This window comes from Bubalus bubalis, chromosome 4, assembly GCF_019923935.1.
Source record: "Bubalus bubalis isolate 160015118507 breed Murrah chromosome 4, NDDB_SH_1, whole genome shotgun sequence".
Classification (NCBI taxonomy): domain Eukaryota; kingdom Metazoa; phylum Chordata; class Mammalia; order Artiodactyla; family Bovidae; genus Bubalus; species Bubalus bubalis.
In genome coordinates this window covers 90,677,273-90,686,197 of record NC_059160.1, presented here as the reverse complement: position 1 = coordinate 90,686,197, position 8,925 = coordinate 90,677,273, and positions in this window count along the sequence as shown.

The window sequence follows — 8,925 nt, the reverse complement described above, 5'->3', positions numbered from 1 at the left end:
AGGATGAGTCCTTCTCTGAATATTTCCTTTAGCCAAAGAAAACTCCTTCATCCAAGGTTTAACCCTCTCCCCAGGGTCTACCTGCATTCGGTGACAAGGCCCTTGCCTCAAGGAGGAGCAGTGCTGAAGGGCCATCCCAACTTCAGAACTCTTCATGGTATGAGCTGAAATCTTTGTTGTGACTGGTCATGGTCAGTAATGCACTGGAGCCAATTAACATTTTTAGGAATTTTGCAAGCAGGTTGTTAGCCATAACCCATTAATAAAATTTAAATTATATAAAAGTTAAAATTAAATTATATTCAAAACCAAGGTAATAAATATCCAATATTCATTACTTCCTAATCATTTTATTAACTTACTATTATCTATGCTCTTGAGGTTATATCTATTGCATCTGTATGGGTATTACTATGCAGATCTATGCTCAGTGACATCATGTTGGTAGCTTAGAATTTGCCAAGATGGAAGTATTTATATCCTGGAAAGGGCTTCCCCAGTGGCTCAGCAGTAGAGAATCGGCCTACAATGCAGGAGCTGCAGGAGACGTGAGTTTGATCCCTGGGTTGGGAAGATCCCCTGAAGGAAGGCATGGCAACCCACTCCAGTCTTTTTGCCTGGAAAATCCCATGGACAGAGGAGCCTGGTGCCCTACAGTCCATGAAGTCGCAGAGTTGGACACGACTGAAGTGACTTAGTACACACGCACACACATGCTGGAAAATGCAACAGATCAGGGCTCCCCCTGCTCCAGAGAACTGGTTCTTAAACATTCATCAGCATACCACTAATTACAGCTCAGCTCCTCCTTCTGTCCAATTCTCCTTCCTTAACATCAACACAAGTATTGATCCCAAAGGAACTCTCCAGTATACTTCATGCATTCAATCTCTGTCTCAGAGTCTATGTCCCAGGGAATGCAACCTAAAACAACAGAAAAGAGTAACTAGGACCAAATATAACATTTAGGACACAGGATGGAAATAAGAATGGTGAAGCAAAGAGATTAAAAGGATCAAAGAGAAACTGATATAGAAATCAGACGAACAATACCCAACACATATTTCTGAATGTCTTGATGAAGAAAATAAAAATAATGTAACAGAACTGTAATTCAATACACTTTTTTTGGTGGGGTAGAGTGTGTAGGGGAAGAAGATCCAAATCCACGCATTAAAAGGGCATACCATATACCAAGTTAAATAGACCCAAAATCAACTCTTAGATTTAGCATAGAAAATTATTACACTTTAATACAAAGGGAAGAAAAAAAAAACTTCCTGTGCTTCCTGGCAGGAAAACCAAGTCACTTTCTAAGGACAGAAAACCAGTTAGTCATCAGAGTTCTCAGCAACATTCAAAGCCAGAAAATAATAAAGCAACATCTACAATATAATCAAGGGGAAAAAATGTGTACCAAGGATTTTAAATGCAAACTGTCTATAAATAGCAAGGCTTTAGGGGAAAAAAAATTTCAGCATGCTAAACCTCGGGACTATTATACTTAGGAGTCCTTCCTGAGGACAAAGTGCTCCCAACTAAGAGAGGACTGAGAAAACTTCAGCAAAGAGATTGGTAGTGTTCAATGGATATATTTGGCTATATATCCAAGGCTAAAACAAAGGTGAGAATAAGAATAGTAAATAAACATTACATGCTCTGACAATATAGTCAGAACTAAAAAAAAATGAGAGATGGGGGAATGAGGAAAAAGTAGAATAACCTCACTGATTGTCTAAAAGGTTAAAAGTGGGAATTAAAGAATGTCATTTAGGGGCTTCCCTTGTGGCTCAGTGGTAAAGAATCTGCCTGCCAGTGCAGGAGACACAGGTTGGATCCCTGGTCCAAGAAGATCCCACATGCCTTGGAGCTACTAAGCTCATGTGCCACGACTATCGAGCCTATGCTCTAGAACCCGGGGGCTTCAACTACTGAAGCCTGTCCTCTGTAGCAAGAGAAGCCACTGCAATTAGAAGCTCATGCATCGCAACTAGGGAGTAGCCCGGCTCACTGCAACTAGAGAAAAGTGTGCAGCCAAAAATTAATAAATAAATAAAAATTCTTTTTTAAAAAAAGGAATGTCATTTAAGGCCAAAACTGAATCATATGAACCAAAACATATTTAGGAACACAAGAATAAACATTAAGAAAAATAACGCTAACAACTAAAATTGGATAGTGGAGGGCGCAGAGGAAAGAGAAGGTGCTTTCAAGTTCTTTCATTAGTGCCCCAAGCTGGAAACAAACAGGCAATGTATAAAGAAAAAAGTGCCAAGGTATAATACGAGTACTGGTATAAAGGGAATCGTTGGAACAAAAAATAAATATCAAGAGAAAAACAAAGAGCAAAGAAAATTGAACACAGTTTTTTGGAAGACCATGGACTTTTCGTATTTATAAAGATGACATAACTGAGATCAAACACAGCACTCGTGTGTGTGTGTGTGTGTGTGTGTGTGTGTGTAGGGTTAAAGCACTTAAAAGAAGAAAAAGATTTTCAGACTGACTCACAAAATAGAACCTAATTCTTGGCTCTGTGTAAGAGAGCCTAAAAGAATGAACAAAGAGGTACTGGGTAAATGCAAATTTTAAAATCAATGGTTATAATCATATCAGACAAGGTAATATTCAAGCAAAAAAAAAGAGCATTAAATAACACTTCATAGTGCTAAAAGCTATAATTCACTATGAAGATATAATAGTCATGAATATCTATGCAACAAATAATACAGCAACAATTTTTGTAAAGTAGCAACTACAGGAGAAGTTTGGAGAAATAGAAAAATGCTAACGATGCTATTACAGTAATGACTTTAATGAATATCTCTCAGTCCAAGATAGTCCAAAGAAATAATGACAAAATTAAGATTTTAGGAGAACTAAAAACAATGTTGGTTGGCTTATCTATAAGACATAAAAGGTTTATCAAAATTTTACTACAAAATATTACATGACGGTATGTCAGTGTAACAAATTACCTCCAAAATTTAGTGGCTTAAAACAACACACACATATTACCTCATAATTTCTGTGGGTCAGGAGTTCACTAGCATCTAGCTAGCTGGTCCTGGCTCAAGGTCTCTCAGGAGGTTGTGGTCAAGATGTTGCCTGAGGATCTGCTTTCAAATTAGCTCACTCACATGATTGTTGGCTGAAGTCATGTAGATCTCTCCATAGAGTCTCTTGAGTATCGTTATGACATGGTATATGGCTTCTCCCAGAACCAATGATTCAAGAGAGACAGAAAGGATGAAGCCACAAGGCCATTTTATGACCTAGTCTCAAAAATGCCACACTGTCATTTCTGCCACATTCTATTCATTAGAAGCAAGCCCCTCAGTACTATCCATGTTCAAAGGGAGGGGCCCTACCTTTTGAAGGAAGGAATATCAAAGAATTTGTGAATGTTTTAAAACTGCCGCAGACAGTGCACCAAAAGTAAAAATTTGGATTATCTACTAAAATAAAAAACTGTTCTTTGACCATATAGTCTGCTGTCAATGCCTAGATCACAGAAATGTCTTAAATCATGAAAGTGCTCTATACAAGAGCTTGTTAACTTTTGAGTTTTGCATCCACAGTAGTCATTCAATAGGAAAGAAAGAGATTAAAAGTTTATGGCAAGAAAAACACAGAAACTATGTTTGGCCATCATGACTCACTAATGGAAAGCTCCAACATTATCTGACTTGTTTGGAAGACAAAAGACCTTTTAAGGATAGTGCAATTTAAGATTTTGGACTTGGTCCTGCTTGAGTTTAAAGGGCTTTGCCTGGATGAAGAGCCTCAAGCAAAGGACAAAATGAGAGGATAAGTATAAAGTCTTTCTTGTAAGTAAGTGGTGATTATCTCCACCTAGAATAAAAGCTACTTATGAAGGACTATATCTTTTCTTCCTTTCTTTTCTATCTAGTTTATCTATTCAACAAATGAACAATTTAATAGAAATCAAGATAAGAAATATGGTCAGTCTTCAATTCAAGTATTAAGTTTTAATTATAAGAGTGCTGAAACTAAAGCACTGTCTTCCAGTTCTCTTAGGTAAATGAATTGGAGTTCATAGCTCTAATTCATCTTCTATTTGAAAACTCTGGTTTACCAAAGATCCTGGCATTGCCTAACACTTAAAATCAAGCAAGCAACCCTAAAACACAATTCTATACTTCTCTAATAAATCTAATAAAGAATCTGCATGCAATGTGGGAGACCAGAGTTTGATCCCTGGGTTGGGAAAATCCCCTGGAGAAGGTTATGGCTACCCACTCCAGTATTCTGGCCTGGAGAATTCCATGGACTGTAGAGTCCATGGGATCGCAAAGAGTTGGACACAACTGAGTGACTTTCACTTCACTAATAAAATCTAATGAAAAAAACATTTCCCAATGAAAGGAAGATCTGGGACTTCTTTTAGGGTAAAGATTCTGTAGATCACTATTTAGAACCAACTGCCAGAATTCAATTATCACAAACTTCCATCACTTCTAAATGATTGGAATAAATAGTTTGCTTTCTGGATGAGGTCAGTTTGCATAAGGCTATGGCCTGGATGACATTGCTGACCTTTTCTCACTCCTTGGGAAGGCATCATGACATATTTATTGCAACATGCTTTCAGTTCAGTTCAGTTGCACAGTCGTGTCTGACTCTTTGTGACCCCACAGACTGCAGCACACTAGGCTTCCTTGTCCCTCACAAACTCCTGGAGCTTGCTCAAACTCATGTCCATTGAGTGGGTGATGCCATGTAACCATTTCATCCTCTGTCATCCCCTTCTCCTCCCACCTTCAATCTTTCCCAGCATCAGGGTCTTTTGCAATGAATCAGTTCTTCGCATCAGGTGGCCAAAGTATTGGAGCTTCAGCTTCAGCTTCATCATCAGTCTTTCTATCAATGCAACATGCTTTAATCATACAATATTTGACACAATCTTCTTATCCAATGGACCTAGTTCTGGGCTGTTCCTTCAATGTTAGGATCTAAAAAATGTTAATAATGTTTCTGACCATTAGAATAACTGAAACTCTTAGTTCCTTTTATTCCACTTCTACCAGTTTATTTACAAAGGTAGAATATCTTAGGACTGATTTAAGACACATATGATACATGAGAACAACATGTCTGAGCTCTACTACACAGAAAGTATGATCTGAGGTAAGTCATCTAATCCTTCTTTGCTTCAGTTTTCAGTTTCTGAAGTGGCAATAGTAATATTCAATCTAAATCATCAAGTTACAAAAGCAATGAATGACTTAATTGGCTGAGTTAATTTTAACAAAATCTATAGCACTCAAATTGTGTTTTAGTGCAGAGATTGGCAACCTATAACATGTGAGCCAAATCTGACCCATGACCTATTTTGTATACTAAATAGTTTTTACATGTTTAAAGAATTTTAACAGCAAAAGAAGAAGAGGAAGGAGAAGTAGAAACAGCAGCAATGGATGCTGTGGTCCACAGAGTCTAACATATCTACTAACTGATCCTTTATAGAAATAGTTTGCTGACCCATGTGCTAGTGGATTTAGCTATCATGAAACCATTACTAGAAGTAAAAAAAAAAAAAAATTTTTTTTTGGCTGCCCTGCATGCAGCATGTAGGATATTAATTCCCCAACCAGGGATGGAATCTGTATCCCCTTCAGTGGAAGCATGGAGTCCTAACCACTGGACTTCTAGGGAATTCCCTAGAAACATTTTTTTTAATAAATAAAATAATAAAAATGTATATACTTCAAAGTCATATTATGGATAGGTAGGCAGGAAAGAAAAAGAATAAGGAAATTATATTTGAGATAATTTAATAAGTATTTGAATGCCTATACAACAATGTGCTAAGCCTTTGTGATGTAATAGTGGTCAGTTAGATAAACAACCCCTGCTTTCATGAACTGGAAGAAATCAGTAAGGGAACAAACAAGCATTTATCATACGATTTGATAGACGTGATAATAATAGGTAAACTTAGAGGTTAATACTGGAGATTTTAGAAAGGATGCTTAATCTAGTTTAGAATATCAGAGGAAGTTTACCAGAGAAATGACCCCTAGGATGGGACTGAATGAGGAAGAAGATTTAATCAAGTGAAACACGGGTAAGAAAAAGTATTCCAGTTCAAGAGCCTGTCATGAAAGATCCAGAGGCCAGACAGTATTGTACTTCAAGATCTAAAGTTGAAAAGAGCTGGAATCTACCCTGCAGGGAAGGAAGGAAGAGTGAGGGTAGTGAACTAAGAGATGAGGCCAGAGATGTAAGCATGCAGCAGGCCACAGTGAGGGTTTTAAATTTTATACTGAGGATAATGAGAAGCCATGAATGGATTTTAAGCTGGGGAGTAACAATAAAATTTCCATTTTAGAGCATATATTCTACTGGTATAGAGAATGGACTGGGGAGGACAAGATGAAAGATAAGACATAGTGAAACTGGCTGGTTCAGACAGTAAAGAATCTGCCTGCAATGCGGGAGACCTGGGTTCGATCCTTGGATTAGGAAGATACCCTGAAGGAGGGCATGGTAACCCACTCCAGTATTCTTGCCTGGAGAATCCCCATGGACAGAGGAGTCCATGGGGTTGCAAAGAGTTGGACACGACTGAGTGACTAACCACACACATACATGATCTAGAAGAAAGATAGAATGTACTGGTACCAGTTGGTACCAGGTGGAATGTACTGCCCCAGTTATTGAATTATTGTCGCTCAGCTCCAAATCCTCCTATTCTCTGCTTTGTAGAGATATTTATATTAGGGCTTTATGGAACCTGAAATTTATTTTGATGTGAAAAGGATACTATTTCCTATCTTTCCATATGAATAGCCAATTATCCCAACACTTTTTACTAACTACCTCATCAGCCAGTGACCTGAAATGTAATGTTTAATCATATATCAAATTAATCCTTTTAGGGAGGAATCTGTTATTAAGCCCTATATTCTATTTCATTGATATACCAATACTAGTACCAACAATACCATATTATATATTAATTATTATAACTTTTAGAATCAACTTGTCAAGTTTCTAGAAAAATACTGTTGGGGTTTTTATTAGACTGCATTGAATTTATAGGTACATTTGGAATAATTAGTATCTTTTTGACACTGAGTCCTCCTATATGTAAACATGGTATATTTTTCTATTCATTTATAGCTTCTTTAATGTTTTCAATAAATCTTAAAATTACTCCTTGTATCTACCACATATTTTGTTAGATTTATTCCTATCTCTTATTTCTTTTTCTTGACTTACTCCCCTGTCTAGGACTTTTATCTATAAAATACTGCTTCAGTTCAGTTCAGTTCAGTCACTCAGTCCTGTCCGACTCTTTGCAACCCCATGGACTGCAGCACACCAGGCCTCCCTGTCCATCACCAACTCCTGGAGTTTGCTCAAACTCATGTCCATCGAATCAGTGATACCATCCAACCATCTCATCCTCTGTCATCCCCTTCTCCTCCTGCCTTCAATCTTTCCCAGCATCAGGATTTTTTGCAATGAGTCAGTTCTTTGTATCTGGTGGCCGAAGTAGTGGAGCTTCAGCTTCAGTTCTTCCAATATTCATCCTGATTTCCTTTAGGACTGATTTCCTTTAGGATTGACTGGTTTGATCTCCTTGCTGTCCGAGGGACTCTCAAGAGTCTCTCCACCACCACAGTTCAAAAGTATCAATTCTGTTTAGAAGTGACAAAATAGTAGATATCCTTCCCTTGTTCCTGGTTTTAGAGAGAATTCTTACAATTTTTTAATGTTGAAAATGATTTTCACTTTACATTTTTTGTAGATTTAACAGATTAGGAAAGTTTTCTTTTTAGTTTGCTAAGAGCTTAAATTGAAGAAAGTAGGGAAAACCACTAGGCCATTAAGGTATGACCTAAATCAAATCCCTTATGATTTTACAGTGGAAGTACAAATAGATTCAAGGGATTAGATCTGATAGAGTGCCTAAAGAACTGTGGTTAAAGGTTCATAACACTGTACAGTAGGCGGTGATCAAAACCATACCCAAGAAAAAGAAATGCAAAAGGGCAAAATGGTTGTCTGAGGAGGCCTTACAAATAGCTGAGAAAAGAGAAGGTAAAGGCAAAGGAGAAAAGGAAAGATATACCCATCTGAATGCAGAGTTCCAAAGAATACCAAGGAGAGATAAGAAAGCTTTCCTCAGTGAACAATGCGAAGAAATAGAGGAAAACAATAGAACGGGAAAGACTAGAGATCTCTTCAAGAAAATTAGGGATGCCAAGGGAATATTTCATGCAAAAACGGGCACAATAAACAACAGAAACTGTATGGACGTAACAGAAGCAGAAGATATTAAGAATAGGTTGCAAGAATACACAAAAGAACTATACAAAATCGATCTTTATGACCCAGATAACCCTGATGGTGTGATCACTCACCTAGAGCCATACATCTTGGAGTGCAAAGTCAAGTGGGCCTTAGGAAGTGTCACGATGCACAAAGCTAGCAGAGGTGATGGAATTCCAGGTGAACTATTTCAAATCCTAAAAGATGATGCTGTGAAAGTGCTGCACTCAATATGTTACAGGAAAGGGGAGGCCCCCCTTCAGGGCCCCAAGAGCGGGCTCTTGTCTAACACTCGTAAATGAACTGTCCAAGGAGACACATGTGCTGACAAAGCAAGAGATTTTATTGAGAAAGAGCACCCGGGTGGAGAGCAGTAGGGTAAGGGAACCCAGAGGAACAGCTCTGCCACGTGGCTTGCAGTCTCGGGTTTTATGGTGATGGGATTAGTTTCCGGGTGGTCTCTGGCCAATCGTTCTAATTCAGAGTCTTTCCTGGTGGTGCACGCATCGCTCAGCCAAGATGGATGCTAGAGGGAGGGATTCTGGGAAGTGGATGGACACACGATGTCTCCTTTTGACCTTTCCCAAACTCTTCCGGTTGGTGGTGGCTTATTAGTTCTGT